Source organism: Rattus norvegicus, chromosome 20 (assembly GCF_021556685.1).
Source record: "Rattus norvegicus strain SHRSP/BbbUtx chromosome 20, alternate assembly SHRSP_T2T, whole genome shotgun sequence".
In the NCBI taxonomy this organism is placed as follows: Eukaryota; Metazoa; Chordata; class Mammalia; order Rodentia; family Muridae; genus Rattus; species Rattus norvegicus.
Window position 1 is genome coordinate 51,597,903 of NC_141553.1, and position 26,958 is coordinate 51,624,860.

Consider the following 26,958-nt stretch of genomic DNA (forward strand, 5'->3'; position numbering starts at 1 on the left):
CGAGGGGCACAGTTTCTCATAGTCTTCTGGGCTAGCCTTTAGGCCTAGAGCATAGGCAAGAGCTCTGGATGTGCACTGAGCCCCTCGCCCCTACCCCTACCCACATCCTGCAGAGGTTTGTGACAGACCCCACCAATTCGATTGTGTGTCCTGAAAGACACAGGACAGTAAGACAGACAGAATCCAGCTTCCTTCTTTGAGTTCAAACCATGGTTGGACCCACCCCACTTTACATGCACCTGTACTTCCTAGAGCTGAGGAACTCACAGGACGCCCGTTCTGGGCACGTGATCTAGAATCCAATACGAAAGAGGAAAGAATGGTGAGGGTGTCCTGAAACGATCCAGGATTATAGGCTACTCACAGTGTCGGATGAACCGTCACTGAAGAGCCATGGTCAGGTGTGGTAAATGCAGTGAGGTCTTAGTGGCTATGGTTAGAACATTGATTTTTGAACCTCTATGCCGAGGTTTACTTTTTATTCTGTCTTAGACCTGGAGTTCCCCAAACCTATGTGCCAAATGCTTGGCCCCCGGCTGGTGGTGCTGTTTAAAGGTGGTGGGACTCTGGGATGATAGAATTGAGAAGGAAGGCTCTAGGGGTGGGTCTTGTTTTGTTAAAAACTTATAAATTGGCTTTTACTTTACACTTAATATTTGTGTGCTTTTTATTATTTAACAATAATGGTATTATTGTTTCATACACATATGTGTGAAATACATATAGTATGTATTGTGATCATGCGTCCCCACTACTCTCTTGCCACCCTCCTATTTCCTCTGAGCCCCTTCTTTTGCCCCAACAGGTCTAGAGGAATGTCTCTGAAGGGTGGATTTCTCCCCCTCTCCCCTACCACAGAACAAGCAGGCTTCTCTGCCCACGGTCTCCATTGTCATACCATTCTCATGTCAGAAACAAAGCAATGAGACCAGCTTGCTGTGCACTAAATAGATGCTCTACAACCACAAACTGTAGCAAAACCTTCCTTTAAGTTGATTTCACTCAGGTATTTTGTCACATTGTCACAAAACTGACTAATTTTTTTTTTAATTGGGTGGCTGCTGGTTGGGACTTTTGTTTGAATGTGAGCAAAGTAATTCGTTTACTTACATGTACTAGATTAGGACTAATTTCTTTGTTGTTGTTTTGTTTGTTTTGCTTTCTGAGACGGGAGCTCACTATGTAGCTCTGGCTGTCCTGCAACTCGCTGTGTAGACCAGGCTAGCCTCAAATTCACAGACATGTGCTTCAGTCTGTCTCCCCAAGCACTGAGATCCTAAGTGTGCACCACTATACTGGCTGACTAATTTCTGATATGGCCTAGTTGGAGATTTTATTATGATTTATTATTCCATATCACTTTGGAAGTTTTCTTTGAGTGAGGGGCCAAGGATGTCATCCTCCAAGCTTTAATCTTAGAAGGTGGGAAACTCCTTCTTCAGGAATGAAGGGTAGGTAGGTAAGGAGGCAAGACCTGCTCGGCTTGAATCATCGAATCCTCTAATACAACAGAGGTCTTCATCCTGAACAACATGCCCATCTCTAAGTAGGGCACTGGGACCACTCCCAAAGAGTAGAGCGGTCCACTGTCAGAAAGAAGATTTTGTTCCTAGAAGCTCCAAAGTCATTACAGCCCAGACCATCACAGTTTGTGCTCAGAGGCACTAAGATTACTGTCTGAAGACCTGTTCTGACTCTGCCTCCACTTTGCTGTTATTTTGTGAAAGCCACTTCTCCACAACCCAGACATCTTAGCCTTTCAATTAAGAATACTACCATGCGCCAACATTTCACGGAGGCCGTGGGGTGGATGAGGAAGAAACAACAAAAATGTAGGGTTTACTATGATCTTCTCTGCTGCAGACACCTGGTCACTGCCCCGCCATCTGTTTACAGGACTTAATTTGCAAGGTTCTAAAAGGGAAGGTGATTGCTCAATGTTCGAGCTCAAGAGCAGCTGCCAACCCTCCCAGGTGTTCAGGAAGTCCATCTGCTCCCCACCTGCTTCACGCAAGCGGGGGCCAAGGAGGCAGTGTTCCTTTCAGCTTCTTAATCACGATCAGTTCCCTCGCTCTTGACGCAGCTCTGAAGTGTCCAGCTTCTATCCCTGGACGCCTGGCAATGTAGACTTTCAAACGCTGAAACATTTGAAACATCCACCCTTTTATCCCTAAAACCGGATCATGCTTCCAAAGCTCCAGCCACACCTGCTGTTGATCCTGTATTCACGTGGTGATGACTCTCGCCTGGAGTTCCTGGCATTTCCTTTGACACATCAAAGTGAAACTCCTAGAAGACCGAAACAATGTATCTGTTGTTAGATGAAGAGCACCTCCATTTCAAGGTAAAAAACTCTTAACACAAGGCTGAGGTTTTGTTTTTGAAGTCCTAATACCTAGTTGTCTAAATTTGGGGGTTAAGGACCACTGAATGGATACTGGTGACAGTTCAAGCTGTCACTCCAGCAAAGCCACCCCTTTCATAAAGGACAATGTGATAGAACTCTGCAAAGAAGTTGAAAGACCAATTGAATCCACAAAGGCATTTTCCCCAGAGGAATGAGTAAGTTGCTCACAAATTCAACTGGTCACGAGGGTCCCCGAATTTCAGGTTTTCTTACTAATGTGCCCCCTTCTCTTCTTCTCCCTTAAAGTCTTAGCTGGCAGTTATGACTCCCAACTGTATATCCTCCTCTAACTACTTTTAATGTTTTCTTTTTTCTAATCTGTCTTTTCTCCACAATCCTTCCACATAAAAACAACTGTGGTCATACTGTCTTAGCTTTCTTAGCTATTACTTAGTTCAAAGGTATTATTCAAGGATTGAGTACATTGCGCTCTCTCTCTCTCTCTCTCTCTCTCTCTCTCTGTGTGTGTGTGTGTGTGTGTGTGTGTGTGTGTGTGTGTATCTATATCTATCTCTCTATATCTTTGAATAAAAATCTCTGCATAGGACCCTGTGATTAAGTATTAGCCGCATGTGTTTCCTCGTGAAAGCCAGTGTAAAATTCCTACCATCTTCTGATAAGACGCAGCTCCTATATGTGGCACATGTGTCCTCAAAACCCAAGTCCTTGTCCTGCCTATTCTCTTGCCCTCCTGTCTGTCATCTGTGTTTTGTCCATAGGTAGTATGAGACCTTTTCAGCCAATGGGATGACTCACATTTCTCTCTTGATCCTCTCTGTATAAACATTCACTGACCCCACTCCCTTCCCATTCTTCAAGGCCACATACTGTGAAATTTCTTCTGAAGACTCAAAATGTCTTCCTTGTATTGTTAGAGAAGTATGGTTGGGGACGTAGCTCAGTCAGAAGTAGAGCATTGGCCAAGACCCCATGTTCAGTTCCCACTAACGCAAGTAAGAAAACAAAGCTATCATGGTATTTAAAAAATGTAAATTACCGTGCTTTCTTCATGTATCCTAGAGAAGAAAAAAAAAAAGGAAAAATACAGAGAAAATTAGTACGGCCCTTGCATGAGGATGACATTCAAATCCCTAAGATACATGAATTACTATTGCTTATTCGATTTCTAGAATGTACTTGGGACTTTTTAATCACTTCTCTTCATTTCACCTTCACAACGAAAGTAAAATCTCTGTGAGGTGAGAACGGTGGGCCCGCAGAGGTGAGGTTAACGCTTCTGTAAGGAAGTAGCGATGTCAGGATTCTGGAATCCATAGCTCTCTGCCAAACGCCTTGCTCCCTCTCGGTGTGATAACCAGTTGCCCTCCCTTTCTATTCAGAATCACGGGGCTGTGTCTGCCGGGAGCAGCATCATTGAAAGCAATTCCTCAGCTCACGGAGAAGTTTGCCCCAATAAAAGTACCTAGATATCATTAGCTCAGCAAGACCTCCGTACTTCACCAAATATGAGCACCCGCTTGCCTTTGTCATACGGGTGTCAGAGACTCTTCTGCCTTTGACTTTGTTGAATCCACTGAGTGTCCAGAACGACCGCCGGAAGTACTGAGTGCTTCTTGGCTTCTTGGTTCCCTGGACTCAACTTCAGTCTGGTCCGTGTAGATTTATTGTGGAACAGGCACCTGACACATAGGGAACAACCATAAATGGCCCAAAATAAATGATTGACTGAAGTTATAATAAGCACCAACAGTACGCATTGCATGGAAATTGAAGTCCACGAGAGTCAAAAGGTGACCGAAGGTCTGTTTCAGTCCTAATGGGAAGCTCGTTCGTTAGTGGGGGCGTCTCGGTGAGGTTTATGCAGGCAGTCTGGGTGATCGTTGTTGGAAGACTGGATTAATCCTGCTTCTGCTGCTGCCACCATCTACCAACGTGCTGGCCACGACAGCAGCAGCTACCCTGATGGCACATGCCTGTAATTCTAGTACTCGGGAAGATTGTGAGTTCAAGGCTAACGGGAACCATGGAATGAGACTCTCCCTTAAAACACAAAAGTAATTCCTCTGCACAGCCAAATTGAGCTAGAGGGCTTCGACTTGTGATTTGTATCAATTCCGAGACTAAAAGAAAACACTTTTCTTTCCTTAAGGAAGTAAGGTATCAGATATGAAACCCTTTAATTCGCCATCTGGTACATGCTAAGGTTTTCATCTATTTTCTTTTTAGACAAGGCCCTCTGTGTAGCTGGCTGATTTGAAAATCACCATGTAGGCCAGGATAGCCTCAGACTCACAGCAAACCACCTGCCCCTGCCTCCCGAGTGCTACCAAGTGCAACATGGGTTAATATGCTTGTTTTGTGTTTCAATTCTTCTTAAATACCAACTATGTGTGATTTCTGTTGTTTTTGTTTTTTGAGGTTGTGTAGCCCTAGCTGTCCTGGAACTCCATCTGTAGACCAGGCTGGCCCAGAGGGCTGGGGTTAAAGGTGTGTACCAACACCGCCTGGTGGCTATGCGTGATTCTTGAAATTCATTTTTGGGAAAACTGATTCACCGTGAAAGCTAGTCAGTCTTGAAAAGAATGAAAAAGAATCTTTTACAAGTGTGGTCGGATGCACTTTTAAAGAAATACATATTGGGCTTTGTGAAAGGGACAAGATGCACTTCCCTTCCAGCCTGATCAGACGGAGACTCTGATGTCTTTCAAGCTTCCTGGAGGATGCGGATGACAGAGATTGACCTCTCCGGGCTGCTCCGGCATTCGAGGTGGTCTGGAAGAAGTGGTCTCTACTACAGATGCTTTGCCTTTATGCTCTGGTGTCTACGACTCCCCTCCCCAAGACTCTGTGACCCTGCACCCTGCTCTAAACCTTGGCTATCCTTCCTCGAGCTTGTCCTAAAGCCAGCAACCTCGAGGCCTTATTTTTCTGTCATAAAAGGAAGCCCCCCCCCCCCCCCCGTTCTCCAGTTCTGAAGCGGTTCCTCCCATTCTACGAGAGAACTAATGTTAGTTACTGTCCCAGGCAGTGACTTTCTTGAGTAGGCATTTACAGGGCTGTCCAGGCTCAGGGAAGCTTGGCAGGAATATTTGGCAGCTCTTTGCGCTTGCTAGAAATACCAGAGGCCCACAATTTGCCTAATACTAATTGAAGTTTCAGCCTACTCTCCAAACCTTTATAGCTTTTGGAGGATCGAGTAATTTAGGAAATTCTTAGTGGAAAGATTGCCTAAGGAAGACACTAATTTGAAAACCAGTGATGAAAGAAGGCAGAGGAGCCCACAGGTAACCCTCCTGAGTTGCACCCCACACCTTTAAAGAAGGGGCCCTCTTTAGTTCTCAAATACCCCATGTTTCGCTTGCCCTGAAAATCCTGCCCACATGGCATGGCTTCCCACCGTCACCTCCTGAGGCGCCTGTGTAAATCTCCCTTTCTTTGCCTTTAGGATTGTTTGGTTGCTGCTGAGCCCTCACACAGTGGGCGTGTCACTCCGGTATGTCTACACCTCAGGGGCGTGGCACTGGGCACCCATGCCAGGTGGCTTCACCCACTCAAGGTGTGGTGCTGGCTCTCACTCTGACCACATCTCGGACTGCTTTCGTCCTCTCACTACGAAGTCATCCGGGAAGGAAACCAATTGACTGTACAGTTCACAACTTGCTTTTCTAATTTTTTATTGTAAGTTTTAAAAATCATAATACAATGATATCGTTTTATTTCTTCTTTCCCTTCCTTCCATGTATTCGCCCAGTTCTTTGTCCAATTTATGGCCTTGTTTTCTTTCTTTTACACACACACAGACACACACACACACACACACACACACACACACACACATATTTTTCAGGTCTGATCCTGCTCAGGGGCTTCTGGGTCCTGTGTTTGAAATGTATGGAGTTTTCAACAATAGGGATTTGCCTTCCACTTCTGGAAGGTAACAAATAAATAAATATATATATATATACATACATACATATATATGTATAACATATTTATGTTACATATATACACATATTATAGATGTATAATATATACATGTTATACACATACGCACATACTTATGTAATATATGTAATATATTTATGTTATATATATGCTATATACATATATAATATGTGTATATGTATATAATGTGCATATATTGTACATTTATGTGTATATACATATATGTAACATAAATATCTGTTACACATAATATATAGTATGTATAATGTATATATTATACAAATATACTATGCATTTATATGTATATATAAATATATGATATACTTGTATGTGTCTGTATATATATATATTCTTAAGTACATAAATGCAACTTGTTTAGTCTATACATTATTACCTGTATGTATATGATCCTAGGGATGACCATTTAGTATTGGTTAACAAACTGGGGGGTCTCTTCCCTGGAGAAGACCATTTCTCCTGCTCTCAGCATTTTTCATTTTCCCGTAGTTCCTTTTCTAGCGTTAAGGCCCCACAAACCTTTACCCTTCCATGTCAGCATGTCCATTGTGTCACTGTGTCTTATTTAGGTGACCATGATGATAAGACTTCCTAGGTGTATCTCACAGCAAGCTTCCTTTCCTCTGGGTCTTAAGATCTTCCTGCTACCCTCTGCTGCAACGGTCCCCTAAGCTTTAGGTGCAGGAATAGCATAGCGGTTGGTCCTAGCTGCATTTCGATCTGTCGTGGTTTTCTGTAACAGTCTCTTGTCTGTTGCCAAGAGAGGTTTCTTTCATGAGGGGTGAGAAGTAAGAACCACACTGATCTGTAGTTATGAGGATCAATAGAGTACGGGTGGGGATTCTGCTGGTTTAATAAGGTGGTAGAGGGTCTGCCAAGATTCACGAGCTGCCATTAACCCAGGTCTCTGGCCAGGAAGAATGCCATGGGTTCCCTCTTGTTGAGTAGGCCCCAAGTCCAATCAGAGTTCTTGGTTATCACCAAGGTATGCATGCCACTATTGCACCTTAAGGTTGTCATGTTGGTCACTGCTGTGGTTCATGGGTGTCACAGCTGGCTGGTCGGACATTGGTTGCTTCCATCCACTGGAAACTTTCATGGCCAGGAAACCTTGAAAAACCGAGAAAACTAGTTCTCAGGGAAAATGTTTTCAGATCTGATCCTGCTCCGGGGCTTCTGGGTCCTGTGTTTCAAGTGCACGGTGTCCTCAACAATAGGGATTTGCCTTCCACTTCTGGAAGTAACAAAGGAAACAACAACAGCCTATGTTGACTCAGAAGTCTCTTGGACCACCCTAAGCAACAACTCAAAGGGGGGATTCTTATGCCCGGTGTTGCGGGTTTTGTTAGGTAACTATGGCTGTTGGAAAGAGGAATTGCCAACCTAGATGGGGAATTTTTATTTGAACTTTATTATGTTTATGTTTATGTGTGGGTATGTGTACGACTTATTGTATTATACGTAGTTTTAGGTAGAAAGAAGATAGTGTTTCCTTATGACCTGTTCAGACACCCTGACTCTTGCTTTACTGGCCTCTCTTCTGCATTCTTTTCTCTCCCTCCTCCGTAATTTAAGCCTCCTGTTTTCCCCTGCTTTCCCCTTTAGAATCACGTGTACCCTGCTATTCCCCTGTCCACTGCCTTCCACACCCTCCCACACGTTTCCAGTTTCTGTAGCAAGTTACTCCAGGTTATATGCTCATATCAGAAGACTCAGAGCTGGAAACATGCACATGTGCACGCCCTTCCCCCCAACGTGTACAAGCACGTGAGCATGAATGCACGTGCACACAAAGAATCGTTTGTAGTAGGAACAGGCAACTGTAGTTCTGAGACCAAATCAGGCCAATCTCTTGTTCATGTGTGGCCTGCGAGTGAAGAATGGTTTTTGTATTTGACATTGTTTTTTAAAAATCAAAGAAATAATACTTCGCGACAAGTGAAAATTATATGAAATTCAAATGTCAGTGTTTGTAGTGAGGTTTTTCTACCACACCCAATTGTTTACACATTGTCCCCAACAGCTTTTGTGCTACAATTGAAGGCTAGGCAGCTGGAATGGAAGCCAGGGGTGGTTTGCACCGCTATCTCATTAGCCAGCAAGTTCAGGGACGTGCTGATAAGTTGCTCTTTGAGTGCCACAAGCAAGCATCACCTTTCTGAGTGTGAAGATATTTTCAAAAAAATACATTTAAATTCTTCCTGCTGACCAACATTTACAGACAAACATTTGCAGTCGACTTTGGTTATGGAAAACACCAAGCTTAAGTCCCAACTGAGGGAAACTTCATTCTTTCTCTCCAAGAATTGCTACTTTTTTTTCAATCATAGACCTATACTACAAAAAAAAAAAAAAAACCCACACTCAAATATTATTTTATTTTCAATTAAAAATTTAAAAACTGGTAATTAAGTTTTTATGATATTAATTTATATACACACATACACACACACACACACAAAACCGTGTTCTATAACAGGGTCTTATACTTGAGGTGAATTTAGAACTTAATTGTTGTGTGTGAATGCGTATGAATAAGTGTGTTCGTATGTATATGTTCATGTGTGTCATGTGTGTGGTGTGTGTTTATGTCTGTACATATTTGTGTGTGCATGGGTCTCTATTTGTGCATGTGTATAATTGTGCATATGCCTATGTGTGTGTGCATGTACATGTAGCTGTATGTGCACATGTGCCTACATGGATATGTATGTCTATGTGCATGCTTAGTACATTTCTACTCCTTGAAGTGGTTTTCATAGTAACTTTATGATGTGTTCCAAACAATTTACTATTATCTTTTTTATGTAGTGATGGAAGGTGACAGATGTCCTCTCATTGGGTAGGAAACGTGCCTACCCAGGTTTGGAAACGTTCATTTTATCACCATAACCATTGCTTAGAGGGAAAATATTACACACTTGTAGCAGAGACTCTGGTGCAATATCTTGTCTCAGAGGAAGAAGTTGTTGGGTCCATACCTCCTGTTTCCTAGGAACACAGGCTGATCCCTAGTGAGAGGTCTACAGTACTGATAACTCCAGCGTTTGGCATGAGTGAACCTGGGTGTTCATTTGACCCAGTGTTAGAGATGAGTAGTGTTCTTCCAAAGGATGCTGACATCCTGACGTGTAGGACAGGTTAGGTCCTGTACATGTAGTCTTACTGGTTTTCTCTGTAGCCCAAGCTGACCTTGAACTCGTGATCTTCCTACCTTAGCTTCCCAAGTCCTGAGATCACACACCTGGGCTACCATGCCGGGCTGTGACGATCGTGTCTCGACAGAGGTAATCAACTGATAGGTTACTGGAGCACTCTGTAATCTAGTATAGCATGTGTTCTTGTAAAAAGGGGAAAATTAGAGAGAGGAACACAGAACATAGGGTGTGAAGGCATAGGAAAATGGCATCTCAAAGCCGAGAGGTACCTGTGGCCGCAGAACCTAGAGACAAAAGTGTGAAGTTCATTCTTTCTTGTGGTTCTCTGAAGGAAGAAGCCTTGCTGACACATTTATTGTGGATTTCCCAGCTTCAGAACTATAAATGAGTAACTCAGTGTAGGTCTGTTGTCTAAGCCACACAGCCTGTAGCGTCTTTGACACTGTGGACATGCTCTGGGGACAGCCGGTTGCAAGGGAAGATCTGAAATATTCTTTCCCGGGGCTGGGCAACCTTGACGCAGCAAGGATGGCCAGGCAAGCAGGGGCGGTCTGAGATAGGATCTTTCTGTGACGCTAGGTGACAGCTCTGGGCTGGCAAGTGCTTCTGACAGTACTGATAATTCACCTGGTACTGTTTAAGAGGCAGTGGGCCGATTACCTGAATGAGTTACATTTAAAAATTTAATAATAATAATAATAATAATAACAACAACAACAACATAGATCCTTCAGCACATATTTGCTTTTGGAATACATGACACAGTGGAATTTATAGGTGAGAAATTATCCACATGCGGGTTTTGATGCTATGTATGTATAGCCAATGAAGGCAGTAACAAAGAAAACACCCACATGTCTGGATTCTGAACCAGCTCAGACTTACCCCAGTGCATTGTGGGCTAGCTACAGCACGGACGTAATTACCCCAGTGCATTGTGGGCTAGCTACAGCTCAGACGTAATTACCCCAGTGCACTGTGGGCTACCTACAGCTCAGACTTACCCCAGTGCACTGTGGGCTAGCTACAGCTCAGACTTACCCCAGTGCATTGTGGGCTAGCTACAGCTCAGACTTACCCCAGTGCACTGTGGGCTAGCTACAGCTCAGACTTACCCCAGTGCACTGTGGGCTAGCTAGTAGATTTTAGCTGACTTACACAAATCCCAAGGATGATTTTTGTCAAAAGTCAACTTTACTGGATTTTGCTAAAAATTACAATATTAGTTGCAGAAATGCATTCCATTGGGGGAATTTTAAGCTCCCACAATCAATACCATTTATTCGCCAATTTTGTTCATTTTTTTTCTAGAACTAAATGAGACTTCTCCTAAGCACTGTGGGTGTTGACAAGCAATCAATGAGGCTCGTGGTAATTTTGTAGCCTCAGACTTACATTTCTTTCAGCATTGCACAAGAAGGACTGTTACAGATACAGAAGAGAGAGGCTGTCCACTTCCCAGCCGGAATGAAATTTAAAATGCCCAAGGCCATTTCAATTAGCTATGATAAGTCTGTAATGCACTTAGAAGTGACTTCTAATTTGAACCAATCTTACAGGTCACAGGTTTAGCCACAAATGAGTTTTTGGGTGTTTTTGCCTGGTTCCGAACGTTATGGGAAGTCTACTCGTTTGATGCTCCTAAAATAGCCTGATGTTTTGTTGGCTATACAGGACCCTCTGTCTCTATCCATGTCATCCCAAGATACTGTTATCTGCTGTTTCCTTTGGCTAAGTTGGAACAGTGACCCACCAGGGACTGGTTAATGGCCTGGTGAGCTTGTCATTGACAGGTGTTTCCCTCTCTCAGTCCCTCCTGCCCCTATGATTTGCTAAAGTGAAACCAAGGGAAAAGAGTGGAGAGGCGGGAGGGCACACACGGAAGAATCAGATATAAATGTCAAGACACCATTAATGTATGATGCAGAAGGTAAGACACATACCTTACGTGGACCGCGAAGCAACCAGCTTCCGTTACCAAGAAGTAACAGCACACGGAGTCCTCACGCTGGTGGTGCTCAGGAGTGTCTAAAGCTTCCTCCAGCCTGGGCTGTTGCTTCTCATCAGAGGTGGAGTGTGAGGGGTGGGCATGGAGAGAATGAGAATGAACACTGTAGGCAGAGGCAGCAATAGGCAACATCGTAACAATCAGAGCAGTCTGTTTGAGCATAGTAACAAACAGAGCAGTCTGTTCGAGTGTCTTCCCCATAAATTAATAATGGAAGTTCACCAATCAGACCATCTCTCTGACCCTGGCTAGACACTGGTCATGAACTATTTTATTTAGTTGTGAGTCCTTGAGGGTTTACGAGGAAACTGAGGTTTAGAGAATGTGTTGAGTCTCCAGAAACATAGACGCAATAGGATTCATCCCTCGCCTTCTCTATCTTTGCTCTTTTCCCCTCCACCCCTCCCTCTCTCTACCTCTCTTCCTCTCTTCCAATCTCTCTCTTCTCCTCCTCTTTCTTCCCTCTTTTCACTCTCCAAATGATTGACACATAACTGGGAGCTGGGTAGCATGAAATCTACAGGCCTGGCCCCTAGCTGTCAGCCTTAAGACCTGGATAAGAGCTCCTGTTGAGACCGGAGATAGTCTTTTGCTCTATGGCTTTTCTTCAACTGGTTGGTGAGCCCCATCCACATGATAGAGGGTGATGTGTTTCACTCAAGACTGCTAAGTTAAAGTGTTGGATAAATATATATATATCAAGATTTGAACGTAGATGGCCCTACACCAACGTCCAAGGCTTCTAGGCAGATGCTGGTTGCCAAGGTTGTGTGCAAACCGGTCAGCCTTCAAGCTCCCAGGTGCTCAGCAGTGAAATGCTCACAATGTCCCCTTTGCCTGCCTCTCAGGAGAGCCTCTAAGTCTCAGACAGTGGCTGTACATCAAATCTCTTAGTAGGATGCCAGTTAATGACCGTAACTTTAACATTTAGATAATTTTCCATTCTTGACTCTTTGTCCTGTCTGTGGGTCTGTATGATTTGCACACCTTTGATCACGTTTATACTTAGAAAATGATTATAGGGAGAAAATTATTTTTCTGTGGCTCTTTAGGATTTGAAACTAGTTTGTTGTCACAGGGCAGAGTTAGTAGATCATTTCCTAAACTGATTCCTTGGTTTACACATAGGACGGTACCCACAGGAGTGATTTCTGAGAGCATGTGTGGCGATACCGAGATTAAGGAAGAAGTGGGGGACTTCAGACGAAGATTTCTGGCTGGTTCCTACAGGTATGTGTTGCTGATCCGGGCAGGTAGAGGTACAAGCCGGCAGCACCTGACTCAGTGGAAACTATAGGCCTTGAGTCGCTTGCTTTCTTTTTGGGGAGCGAATCATGCATACCGACAGGGCAAGGGGAAAAAGCCTCTATGTGATTAAATGTTCTATTGATCAGTACTCCTACTGTCGTACAGAGCCAAGATGGTTTCTTTCTCCTTTATGTGGAGGGGGGAGGAGGTAGATTTTGGGTAGGACGCTCACTTCTCTCCATTTCTCTGAAGTACATCTAGAAGTCGTTTGCTCAGGTAGAGTGACTGAATGATTCTGTGTCCTTCATCTTATGCCCCACTCCCAAGAGCACCCTGTCTCTGATATAGGGGGTGCTCCTTGGTAAGCGGAAAATAATTTATCCCCTACAACTCTAGAAAGCAAGCTGAACTCATGTTCGATTCTGAAGCTTCCTTGTTGAAAAGACTTCAGTGTTTTGTTTTGCTCCTGTACTCTCGGTCTTAAGTAGAGAATGTAAAACTCGTCCTACAAGCCCTTTCCTTCTGGGCTGATGGCCAGCCAGTCATCCTGGTTGCACCATGAGATCTGTTGACGGCTGTTGTCCCTTCTGGTCGGTCAGGTCTGTGCCTTTCGAAATTGCTAATGCACTTCACCATACTTCTATGAGCTGGCTCTTAACTGCCTCTCCGACTCACCTCGGGCTCACCACCCCTGTAATCCTACTCTGACTTTCTCTGTCCCCTTGCATGTGTTGTGCTTCATGAAATCTTGGACCACGCCCATTCTTATGTCTCTCTACCTGGGAGTCCTCCCAGTGTCTTCACTTGGAACTTCATTTACTCTTTTTACTCTGCTAGTTCTCCACTGTGGCCTCATGTCTGCTGGTGGCTTCCTTGACTTCAGACCTCCAGATACGTTTAGATGTCCCTCTCAAAGGCTCAGAAGGTACATCACCGCTTCCTCTTAAGCACTGCTCATCCCTTGGATAAAATAATTATTTGTGTAATGGTTTATGGTAGGCTGCATGACACCAAGAAACTTATAGCCCTACCATGTGCTTCTCAGAAGAGTCCTGATAATATTATTTAGAGGAGCAAAGGCATAAGGGAAAGTTTGGGCCAAAGCAATGAGATTAATCAAAACTTTTCCTCTACAGCTATTCAGTAGCTGTATCAATAACTCTTGTTGAAGAACATCTATGATTCAAACCTTTGCATACTAATTTCAACTATCTTTAAAACAAAGCTCTGAGATTTCTTAGCATTATTGCAGATTTATTTGAGTTCAAGTGGGTGCCCTCTCCTCTCCTCCCTATCCCCTATCCCCACCGCCCGGTGTCGTGTTTGGGTCTTTGTTTGTTTGTTTGTTTTGTCACCGTCTCTTGACTGCAGCTCTGGTCTCTGGAGTCATGGCCACACAATAGTTAAGGTTTTTTTTCATGTATACCAATTCCCTGAGATCCAACTTTGAAACAGCAATGAAAGTTAAAGCCGCCGCATTTCCTTTAGATTTTATAGCCCGATTTGCTTAGATCCTAGGAGTTGATCATGTGCTAATTTGTCTGACTGTTTTGTTTGCCTAGATCAATTAAACTTTCCTGTATTTTTTTTTTGAAGTGAAAATATTTTCCCACATGAAAGAGTCATTTGGGGCAGTGTAACAAAACAGAGTTGGCTATGCACATCCTGAATGCCGTTGCCAAAATTTGGTTTTAATTAGCTTTATGACCCATCAAATAGCCATTTCCATGAATGGACCTTTTGCCATATATCCCTACCAGTTCATTCAACATTAATAGGAAAACCTCTGAATTAAAACTTACAACATACCTCTGTGGTCTCAACCAAAATGCCCCAAACCAAAGAGCACATAGCATGTTTGTTCTTTAGAATGGAAGGCATATTATGCAGTATTAAATAATGTACTCATTTTCTAAGGCTCTCCTTAAATTGAAATTATCTATTAAAACAAAATATTCTAAGCAGATTTTTTTGTGGCTCTATAGGGATAAAAGATGACAGTGAACCAGGAAAAAAAAAACATTACTTTTCACAGTGTGATAAAGAATTTACATTTTTAAAAAGTGAGAAGGTAGAAATATCCAGGGAACAGTTTAGGTGGAAGTTTAAGCTAACAGGTAGATGCTCAGGGACCATAGATGATAAGGAGACAGCAGCACCTTCTCGTGAGCGTTCTAAGCTAGACCTTAGCTCCGTCTTCTAAGTCCCTAAAGAGCATAGCAGTCCAGGGGGACAGTCCTGTGGCTAATCATTAGACTCCTACTGTTTTGCATCTCTCTGTGTGAGGACAGGAAACCCAGAAAGCACGGCCAGGGAAGATCAGTGAATTTTTAACTCAGTGTTCATCTTAATGCAGTCTGGGGGACCTGGTGGACTCTTTAATTGTTACCAGAATTTTTCCATCCAGATGGGCTTCACATGACAAGTATCTGTGAACCAGCACAACTTCCACTCATTGTGGAGGGACAGCATGGAGAAGCTATCTACCCATGTCTGAGTCCATTTGGAAAGGAAGGAACCTTTTTACGGCCCCAGCCCATGACTCCTCTTCAAATGGGGTTTCCATCCTGCCTGAAAAATTCTACACTCAGATGCAGCAAAAGCTTCGTTTCCTCTGGTATAAAAAGCTGTCTCTATAATGAGCATGTCCCCAAGCCCTGCCATCACATCCGAGGAGGGGGATTAGGCATTTAGTGGACAAGAACAATTGTCACAAGATCACAGCCCAGCATCTCAAACACAGGCTTTCCCAGGAGAGCAGTCTTCTCACCTGCTTGGTCATAAATAAAATTTTGGCCTCAACGATTTCCTATGTTCACGAAGAGGTGAGGCTGGGGAGAGCTGAGGCACTGACATGTGGGGTTCAGGGTCACCTTAGGTGCCCCTTCCTCCTGCCTTTCGTAAGGGCTACCCAGTATTGTCCCACTGCTAAAAGTGCACCCCCAAATCAGATATCTGTTCTCTATGTATCGTGCTCCTTCCCGAGGCAGTACCCAGAAAATAAAGGAAGATACCAGCAACCATTATTCTGGCCAATAGGGAACACAGGGAAACTCAGGACAGAGAGGACCACAGACTAAGTCTGGAGATCAGCACTCCCATTCCTGTGACCCCTTCACACTGCCTGGCCACCCCTTGTTTTGGACTCCGTATGAAATATCGGTTCACTTCCATTTGCTATATAATGATTCTTACCCTTGATAAAGTAACCAGGAAGGATGGAAAGAGATTCCTGTGAGAGACTCTGGAGGGAGGAGGACCTCCAGTGGCCTGCTTTTCAGGATCTGGAAAGAGGAAATTCATATGCAAAGAGCAGTTGGGGAACAAATGAAAAGGCCTGTTCCTTTGGAAGACTAAAGCAAGAATGAGGTTCCTTGTGTGTCTGGGGCAGAAGGTGACCAGTTAAAGGGGGGAGAAGGACATAGATTGCTTTAGCTTCCAGGTTTTGAGTTGAAGTAAAAAATCAGATACTCTGTGCTCAAGCAGTGATTACATTGAAGCCATTCAATTTGGGGCAGATTTGTTTTTTTTTTTCTAAATCCCTAGATTCTCTAATTCCCCACACAGTTTTATTTTTAAAGCCTTTGTACGGGACAGAATGACCAGAGAAGAGCTAGTTTTATTTTTTCCCTCTTAAAGGGGTTTGAAGTTTGTTTGCTTAACAAAGTGTTTGCAGTCATAATTAGGTTGCATATTAAAGTTCAAAACCAACTCATGTTGGAAGTGACTGAAAATTGTTACCATCTGATGGCTTTGTGGGCAGAACTCTCACAAACGACACTGCACGCACCGAGGAATAAAGGCTGGTTTCTGGGTATGGCCCCAAGAGGCTTGCAGAGTCTGGGTAACACTCAGACTGCAGAGTTCCCAGGGTGGCATCGTAGGTCTTAAATCTAACTGTCACAACAGAACGGCTTTGTCTTGCTGCGGCTATGCCGATGGGGATGGGATTGGCTCTTTTTGTTTTTTTTTTTTAAATACTTTCATCTCGTGTCTTATCTATCAGTGAAGAAATTCTCTAACACTCACAATGGAAAATCTTTCGCCATGCCAGGCTGAGGGAGGGAGGGAGGGAGGGAGGGAGGAAGAGAGAGAGAGAGAGAGAGAGAGAGAGAGAGAGAGAGAGAGAGAGAAAGAGGGGCAAAGGCAGAGAGGCAGAGACAGACAGAGACAGAGACAGACAGAGACAGAGGGACAGAGAGACAGAGTCAGAGAGAGACAGAGATAGAGGGACAGACAGAGACAGAGAGACAGACAGAGACAGAGACAGAGAGACAGAGGCAGACAGACAGAGATGGAGACAGAGACAGAGCGACAGAGAGCGACAGAGAGAGACAGAGAGAGACAGAGAGAGACTGGTTAGGATGTCCAAGATGAGTCAGCTATGCCTCTGTTGTGATGAAAGGCAGAACTGGGTTTAATTTTAACAGTGTCCTACTTCCATCTCAGCTGGCATATGAGGCTGATTTGGGAATAGAAAGAAGAGTTTTATATGGTGCTTTTCAAACATCTTGCCCCAAGCAAGAACCCAACTGTTTCTGAGAGAGAACTCCTGCTATTCACCTCCACAGTCTTCCATTTCTTCCTGGAAGGGAAAGGACAGCCCACATTGTCTCTTCTGATGGTGAGCGTCGGGGCAGAACAAAAGCCTGCTAGGTGTGTGCTGGGATGTATGCAGGAGTTGGTACAGATGACCAGGGCGCTCAGAGCTACCACACGTGCGATTTTGGAGTGAGGCTTACGTTCAGCTAAGTGTCTAGGACCCGGTTTATACGCAGTAGGAATAAGACTGCATTTCTTCCTTTCTTCAAGGAGCTTCTGTGTGAGATTTACAGATGAACTTGGACCAGGTCAGGGACGAATTTTGGTTATGAAATCATTGGTCCCCTGAGCATTAGTGTGTCCCTTTTAACTCTTCTGGGACATACATACATGCCAACACATCCATGGCCCTTAATAACATAAAGAGTAGAATCTGAGTAGGAAAAGAGTCTGGTGTGATGACAAAAGAAGCCACTGGGTAAACAGGCAGTAATTATAGGACAAAATAGAAAGAATTACAAAGCATTAGACTGACTTTATGATGGGCATTGTGTGTGTGTGTGTGTGTGTGTGTGTGTGTGTGTGTGTACATATGTGGGAGTCACAGCATACTTCTGAAGGTCAGAGGACAATATGAGAAAGTCAGTTCTCTCCTACTACCATATATATGGGTCCCAGGGTTTAAATTCAGGTCATTAGGCTAGGTGACTAGCACTTTTACCCACAGTGAAGACAGCAGATGTATCATTTTAGCCAGAAAACCGAATTAATCTAGACCACTGCCGTCACAGTACAGGCTCGTTTGCAGAGTGACCTTATTTCCCATGAGCATTTGCAAACAAACCTTCAGGATCTACTGGATGCAGTAGCCTAGGCAAGGAGAATGCTTGAGCCCAATGTTTATGATGAGGTAGTGTCCTTACTATATTGAAGGTTCGGATGGCAAATGCAATTATCTACGTGCTAAGGCAAAATTCCTGGTCTTGCTTTATGTGTTTGCAACTTAAAATTTTTGTTTCTTTGTGAAATAAATAAGGGTTATAAAATGTGTGTTCTGTATAATCAAAATATTTTTCAAAAGGAAAATCCTCGGAAGGTTAAGGATGAATGAGTGTAATGACCTACAAAATGCTGCTGTCAACACAAGGCTTTACGGCTCTTCCAAATGCCAAGACCCAGGACGAGTTTGCTCATTTAAACCTGAGCCAGAAGCGAACTCTGCTGCTACAAACAGGGACTCTGCACTATCACTCGGTGTCTAAAGAGTCTGAGGATGGAGACACTCACTCATCAGTCCCGTGGGCAGCATGCTGTTTATCCGGAATGACTGACTGACTGGCAGGGAATGAGCCTCATGCCAGGTGAGTCCAGGGATGTACAGAGACCCAACCCTCAAATTCAAATCAAGAAGGACTCATTCAATAGGTCCTTGTTAAACTGTAGCCATGAGTACAGAGCAAAGAGGAGTATGTGAAATTAACCCACATGGGGAAAAAATTCGACTGTAGACTGTCAATGAACTAAGCAAGGCATCAAACAAGCAGATAGGGGAGGTGTTACTTTTTCATAGCTCACGGAACCAAGGGAACATTCATTCACACTTTCACATCTAGTAAACTTTGTTCCTCTCCCCTCCTTAAGCAATGTTTTGGGATGATCCCTTATCAGTTTTGGTCTCTTTTTTGTACTTGGCCATTTTCCACACTAAATGACAACTATGGCTAGGGCATATTCTGATTAGCCAATGTCTGGAAGCCTATTAAATATCACTACCACCTTCTAATATTAACAATAAGTCATACTTTTAGCATTCAAAACAACTGACTGTGTTAAGATCCAAAACGAATTTCCTATCAACTCAAAGCTCCCACTTTGTACTATTCAGGCCTGACACATCTCGCTTGTGTGCTGTGACTCATTACTCAGTCAGTCTCTCAGAGGAACAACAGACTTGGCAGTGGGCCCATCTGGTCCAGCCTAGGATTGTCTTTTGGTTCGAGGGCTGTTGCCCGGGCTATCATAATGTTACATCATCTCAAGTGTTGATAGTCTCAGAGACCTGCAGTACCAACACGGATGTGACCGCACCACTGTTTTCCTTCTGTAATAGTCTACTGCTTGGCTACATTCAACTCTAGCTACTCAGAGAAGGAAATGGGATGAGGGAGAGGAACAGAGTAAGCCAGACAACAGGCTCTCCATAGCAGCATCCCAACTGAGGTCCTCTCCTTCACAGGGCCTATATTGAATACTCTGGGTAGGCTCCTTAACTTCTAATAAAGAGGCTGGGCAGGTGAAATCTATCCTTCCTAGCAAAGTTCCAGCTGTGAATTCATTTCTGTCCATTGGGTTTGCTCACCAGGAGTTCTGGAAGACAGCAATCCTGTTGGTGTCAACAGCTACAGGGTTTCAGGCTATTGTTTCAAAGAAGTGAAAGGAGAAGCATGCATCTTCCCACTGTGGTTTTTCTGAGTTCACCTGAAGCTTTCTTAAAGGAAAGGAGCCCTGGGCTGCAGGTCCTATGCAGCCTCCAAGGACAAGCACCTCCACTGGGACTTTCTGGGCCATTCTAGGTGTACTTCCTGGAATCCATTGTCCTCTGCTGTTCCTAAATGTTTGCAAGCACCCGTATTGACTGATGGAGGGATTTGATGGTGGTGGTTGGTTGGGTTGGTTGGTTTTGGGGGGGTTTTTGTTTTGTTTTGTTTTTTAGGGCTGTCTGTCTTTGTTTTTGGTTTCTTAGTCTTTTGTTTGTTTGTTCTGTTTTTGTGACTCTTGATGAGGTCACACTTCCCAAAAGGATCTCCAACATTGGTATTCCCCTAGCAGGGAATAGTCTTCTGAGTGATTGCTCACATGCTAGGCCAGCCTCTGCTACTGATGGTACACTCACACCCACATACACAGACCTTCCAGGAAAGAGTTCAATAGTAATTCCATACACCAAGAAATGAAGAATGAAAATGGGGCAGGGAGTAAAAAAGGAAAAGGAGAACAAAGAGAACCAAGGAGGACCAATAGGATCAAGAGAGCTAAAAGAGCAAGCTGAGGGAGGAGGGAGGGGGAGGAGGAAGAGGAAGAGAAGGAGAGGGAGGGGAGGAAGAGGAAGAGAAGGAGGAGGAGGGGAGGAGGAAGAGAAGGAGGAGGAGGGGAGGAGGAGGAAGAGAAGGAGAGGAAGGGGAGGAGGAGGAAGAGAAGGAGAGGGAGGGGAGGAGGAGAAAGAGAAGGAGGAAGAGAAGGAGGAGGGGGGAGGAAGAGGAGGGGAAGGAGGAGGAGGGGAGGAAGAGGAGGGGAGGGAGGAGGGGGAGGAGGAGGAGAAGCAGCCAAATGGCAGGTTTATATAGGAACCAGAAGCTGGGGAAAGGGAAGCGAAGCCTCTATGCTGGAGAGCATTAGGGTAGTAGGTAGGGGGTTAGGGGAGAGAAGAGCAGAAAGGAGTCACAGGTACTGAGTGAGCCTGGGTCAGAGTAGGCTTTGGAATGTCATCAGTTAGCCCTTTGCCTGTTGACCCCGGTTTCTTTGGGACCTGACAATACACACTAACTTCTCCTTGGAATGTTAACTTCTGAGAGTCTGCTCCCAGGTCCAACTGGGGAAGAGAGTGGGGTAAAGCTATCAGGATCCATTCCTGGCAAGACCTATATGTTCTTACATGCGGTTCTTGTAAAGGCATTCTTCATCTTGAAGTGAGAAGACACAATCCTGTCCTCTAACAGTGCCCCTCAAAGATAATTGGCCTCAGGTTAAGACTGTCTCCTTGGAAAACTCTGCAGAAAGGGCTTCAACTTTCTCTTTAGCACTAGAAGTAGCTGGGAAGTCAGCTTTGGAACCCTGGCTGACCCTGACCAAGAGCAGCATGGGAGGTCTCCTTTGGCATCCAATTTTCCAGACCAGATGCCAGGGCTCTTCTTTAAAGGATGCCTGGAGAGGGTGGGGCTGGTAGCCAATCATGCAGTTAGCAAGGTGAGAGTCTCCACAGAGCTGGGTTAAACCCACCAGCACAGGGCAATGCTCTGATTGATAATGTGACTTTTTTTTATTACTTTTTTTTTTTACAGTCCAGTCATTGTCCCCTCCCATTCCCCTCCCAGTTCCTCATTTTATCCTTCCTCCCCCTTGTCTCCAAGAGGATGTTCCCCCACATCTCTCTCTCTCTCTCACACACACACACACACACACACACACACACACACACACACACAGTGTCCCACTGAGGCCAGACCAGACAATCCTCTGCTATATAGGTGTTGGGGGTCATGGGGAGTACGAGGGCAGCAGGGTCAGACCAGCTCCTGTATGCTGCCTGGTTGGTGGCTCAGTGTCTGAGAGATCTCAGGGGTCCAGGTTAGTTGAGACTGCTGGTCTTCCTATGAGGTCGCCCTCCTCCTCAGCTTCTCCCAGCCTTTCTCTAATTCAACCACAGGGGTCCCCGACTTCAGTTTAACAGTTGAGTGTATCTGTATCCTGTCTCAGTCAGCTGCTTATTGAGATTCTCGGAGGACAGCCATGCTAGGCTCCTGTCTGTAAGCACACCATAGCATCAGCAATAGTGTCAGGCCTTGGAGCCTCCCCTTGAGAAGGATCTCAAGGGGATCTCTCTGGACCTCCTTTCCTTTAGTCTCTTCTCCATTTTTGTCCCTGCAGTTAGTTCTTTCAGACAGGAACAATTCTGAGTCAGAGTTTTTGACTATACAATGGTAACCCCATCCCTCCACTTGATGCCCTGTCTTTCTACTGGAGGTGGGCTCTACAAGTTCCCTCTCCCCACTGTTGGGCATTTCATCTAAGATCCCTCCCTTTGAGTCTGAGAGTCTCTCATCTCCAAGGTCTCTGATACTTTCTAGAGGGTTTCCCCACCTCCCATCTCCTGAGGTTGCCTGTTTCCTTTCCTTCTGCTGGCCCTCAGGGCTTCTCTCCTGTCTGCCCCACCCCCATCCCCAATACCTGATCATGCTCTCCTTTCCCCACCTCTTCCCTTTCCCATCCAGGTCCCTCTTTCCCTCTGCCTCCTGTGATTATTTTCTCCCTCCCAAGTGGGAGTGAGGCATCCTCCCTTGGGCCCTTCTGCTTGTTAATCTTGAGTTATGTGGGTTATATCCTGGGTATTCTGAAATTTTTGGCTAGTATCAACTTATCTTTTCTTTTCTTTTTTCGGAGCTGGGGACTGAACCCAGGGCCTTGCACTCGCTAGGCAAGCACTCTACCACTGAGCTAAATCCCCAACTAGTATCAACTTATCGATGAGTACATAGCATGCTTGTCCTTTTGGGTCTGAGTTACTTCACCCATCCATTTGCCTGCAAAACCCATCATGTCTTCATTCTTGAAACTGCATGGAATTGGTACAGAGACAGACAGGCCAATCAATGGAATAGAATTGATGACCCAGAAATAAACCCACACACTTATGGGCACTTGATCTTTGACAAAGAAGCCGAAAATATACGATGGATAAAAGAAAGCACCTTCAATAAATGGTATGTAGGAAAAAAATGAAAATAGATTCATATCTGTCACCCTGTACAGAGCTCAAGTCCAAGTAAGTACATGAAGGACCTCAACATAAAACCAGATACACTGAACCTAATAGAAAATAATGGGAAAGAGCCTCAATCTCACTGGCATGGGGAAGAAATTTCCTAAACAGAACTCCAATGGCTCAGGCTCTAAGATCAAGAATTGATAAATGGGACCTCATGAAACTGAAAGGCTTCTGCAAGCAAAAGACACAGTCAATAGAACAAATCGGTAATGTACAGATTGAGAAAAGATCTTCACTAACCCTGCATCTGATAGAGGGCTAATATCTAAATTATATAAAGAACTCAAGATGTTAGCCTCCAAAAAAACCTGAAGAAACCAATTGAAAAAAGGATTATGGAGCTAAACAGAGAGTTCACAACAGAGGAATCTTGAATGGCCAAGAAGCACTTGAAGAAATGTTCAAAGTCCTTAGTCATCAGGGAAATGCAAATCAAAACGACCCTGAGATTCCACCTCACACCAATCAGAACGGCTGAGGTCGAATACTCAGGTAACGACACATGTCGGCGAGGATGTGGAGAAAGAGGAACACTGCTCCATTGCAAACTGGTACAACCACTCTGGAAGTCAATCTGGAGGTTCCTCGGAAAATTAGAAATAGATCTACCTGAAGTCCCAGCTACACCACCTCTTGGGCAAATACTGAAAAGTGCCCCATCAGATCACAGGGACACGTGCTCCACTATGTTCATAGCAGCCTTGTATGTAATAGCCAGAAGCTGGAAACAACCCAGATGTCCCACAAACGAAGAGCAGAGACGGAAAGGTGCTACATTTATACAACGCAATGCTGTTCAGCTATAAACGAGACTCCTAACATGGTGTCTTCTTCTCCATTACCGTTTCCAGTCTAAACTTGGTTTCTATCCAAATGTTAGTGATAAAAATCAGAGACCGAGCCCAATGGACAAGGGATCATTACGTTGTACTAGTCATTTAAAATCAAACGTGGCTTTGGCCTATCTCGAAGCAAAAGCCAAAATGCAGAAGAAAACAAGAACCAATTCCAGGAAGGTTTGACTCTGTAAAAGAATAGAGCAGTGGAGTGTCAGGACTGTCAGCATGCGGGCGACTCGGTTTCCTAAAGTACCTGTTGTGATTCGATTCAGCAACAGAATTCTCTCGCAGTTCTGACCTCACATGGTTCTGAGTCCACAGACCTCAAGTGTCGAAAAATGAGTCCCCAAGAATAAACACTAGTGCATACTTTGAACTTGGGTAACACTGATATGCCTGTATCTATTCATCTGTTGCATAAATATGCAACCCTGGTGGGGGATGTGCTTGTACGGGGGCTGGGAACATACTCTGCTCAGTTACACTTTGAACATGAATCTACTTTGGAAGATACATTTGTTAATTAAAAACAGTAGCCCCAAACCAAAATAACAACCAAGCCACATATATTGAGACGTTACATATTAAGTAAAATAATATGTTCATATTTACATCAACTATGTTTGTATACAAAGCAGGGAGGCGATGTGGCCTGGACATTTTTTGACTAAATTCCTTCATGAAAGCCAAATGAAGTCAAAGTTTTTAGGTCCATTTTTTGGCACCCCTTAATGATCTCTCCTAAACCCCCAGGTAGGGATCAACCTGGCTCTGGCCTACTCACAGGTCTGATCATTAAAAGACTCAGTCACCTTATTGTAATTTCAAGAAATGTTATGCGGAACGTGACTATGGCTGCCAAGGGAGTATTACTCATAACACTTCAAAGGGAAAAGTGATGGAGTGGCTTATGAATTATTAATGGTTTGTGGATTTGTATACTATCAAGGACTGTATTGCAGCCTCTCATTTTCTGATGGGCATAGCCATATTTTTCTTCAATGAAATCTCCTGGCGTGTGAGTGATTGGGCCTGGAAATAGGCTGAATGTTCTTTAATGTGAACTGATTGGGATGAAAATTAAGTTTTCTATGGGAATAATGAGTACCAAACACAATGGTTTAAGAGTGATTATCTCTGGCTGGGCGTGGTGGCACAGGACTTTTGATCCCAGCACTTAGGAGGCAGAGGCAGGGTTGTCTACATAGTAAGTAAGTTCCAGGGCAGCCTGGAGTTCTGGGACAGCCTCTGTAGAGAGACTGTTTCAACAAACCAACAAATAAACAAAAGGGAGCAATTAACTCAATACTAATCAATACAAACATCATTTTGAGCCTATAGCATCACAATGCCCTCTAGTGGCTAGCCCACCAGAAAAGAACACCGCCTGACAGAAAGTAACAATTCTTTTCTACAGGTGAAATCGTTTACCTGTTCAAATGTGCTGCGTTTTCTTTAATGAAATCAGTGAGTCTCCATCTTCAGTTGCCACTGCCTTATTACTTCAATACCGCAAAGATCAAGTTATGAAATGTACAGTACTTATTGTGTGAGAAGCATATGACCATTGAATTAGGCCAGTGGCAGGCTGTGGCCCACTCGAACTTGGTCATTGGTTATCTTCTTCAGGTAGGTGGAGGTCTGCTGAGGGGTGATGGGGAGATTACTCTGGGATTCAGGAACGTGTCCTCTATCAGTGTCTTAGAAACAGACTGTAATTTCCATGCAGGTAGAGGCACTAGTCAAGAAACAAAGTAAGTCAAAGCAATGAGATACCCATCCCTGTCGTGTGCTAAAATTACTCACATGACGTGTTTCCTATGCATGTAAGTTCCTATAAACAACAGAGTAGAGTTTTTCTGTCCTTTCAATATTCAATATCTTTGTGTCTCTCACTTGGGAAATAGATTTTTATAAGAGTTTGAAGAAGTATTTAATCAAATTACCAAATGGTCTTAGAGGTTTTTTTTTTCTAATTATCCAATCATCTCAGGAAATTAAAAAAAAAACCTTAAAATGTTTGTAATTGCCTATTTGCACACAGTCTTTCATCCCACTAAAGCCTTTATTGGAGCGCACTGATGACATCCCTTCAATTATTCCTTTCACGTGACAAGTCACAGACTTCACACTTGTGCTGTTCTCTGATAAGTCTGTGTTCTTCAGATGTCTGAAGTTTACGACAAAGCGTTTTAAAGATGTTCTCTTTAGGAGCACTGTTTATATGAGCTGACAGATATTGGACTATGGTAGAAGAGACTTTTGGAAAGTAGTTGAAACATTTACTTTATAATAAACTCGAGATATTTTTTATTAGTCTCCCTCCATGTGCCTGGCAGACTCTGATAAAGTTAACTAACGGTTGGCAGTTATCATCATAGGGGGAGGACTGAAAGGGCAATCACAACATAGAATTTTACCAGAGTTAATGTCCTGCCTCTAAGAAGTAAGACCCTTTCAACTTTCCTTCCCAGTTTCATATGGAAAGTTCTGTCTCCATGAGGAAACATGAGCAATAACAAATACCCAAACTACCCCAAAAGATTCACATACACACTCACTCAGACACACACACACACAGACATACACACAAGATACACACGCAGACACACACTTATACACATTTACCCACATACACACACACAGGTACACATACAGACACACACACATAGACACAGACATATACACACATACACACACACAGAGACACACACAAGACACACACACAGACACACACTTATACATACTTATACACAGACACACACTTATACACACTTATACACAGACACACACACAGGTACACACACAGACACACACATAGACACAGACATAGACACAGACATACACACACATACACACAGAGACACACACAGGCACACACACAGACACAGACACATATGCAACACACTTACACACACATACACACAGACATACACAGACACATAAAACACACACAACACACACAACACACAGACACACATGCACACACAAACACACACTTGAACACATACACACAGACACACAGACACACACACAGAGACACATACACACAGGCACACACACAGACACAGACACACAGGCACACACAGACACAGACACACATGCAACACACTTACACACACATACACACAGACATACACAAACACATACAACACACACACACAACACACAGCACATGCAACACACACACAGACACACACACAGAGACATAGACACACAAGCACACACACTTAACACACACACACAGACAGGCACACACTAAAACAATTGGGATTAGAAAATTAAAATGG

General features: G+C 43.9%; 1 long non-coding RNA gene and 1 other non-coding gene across 3 annotated transcripts in view; one reads left to right on the top strand and one right to left on the bottom strand.

Moving 5' to 3' along the window:
* Positions 1-642: 642 nt before the first annotated feature.
* LOC102555236 (uncharacterized) overlaps positions 643-26,958 on the bottom strand; it is a 141,223-nt gene continuing 114,907 nt past the window's right edge. For both annotated transcript variants that reach the window (XR_015645955.1, XR_015645954.1), the window contains 3 exons: positions 11,433-11,600; positions 3,882-4,047; positions 643-2,289 (listed from right to left, as the gene is read on the bottom strand). This is a non-coding gene — a long non-coding RNA (uncharacterized LOC102555236). The remainder of the gene's footprint in view (positions 2,290-3,881; positions 4,048-11,432; positions 11,601-26,958) is intronic.
* On the top strand, positions 3,410-3,520 carry LOC120099049 (U6 spliceosomal RNA). The gene has a single exon (XR_015646078.1). It is a non-coding gene; the product is annotated as a U6 spliceosomal RNA (small nuclear RNA).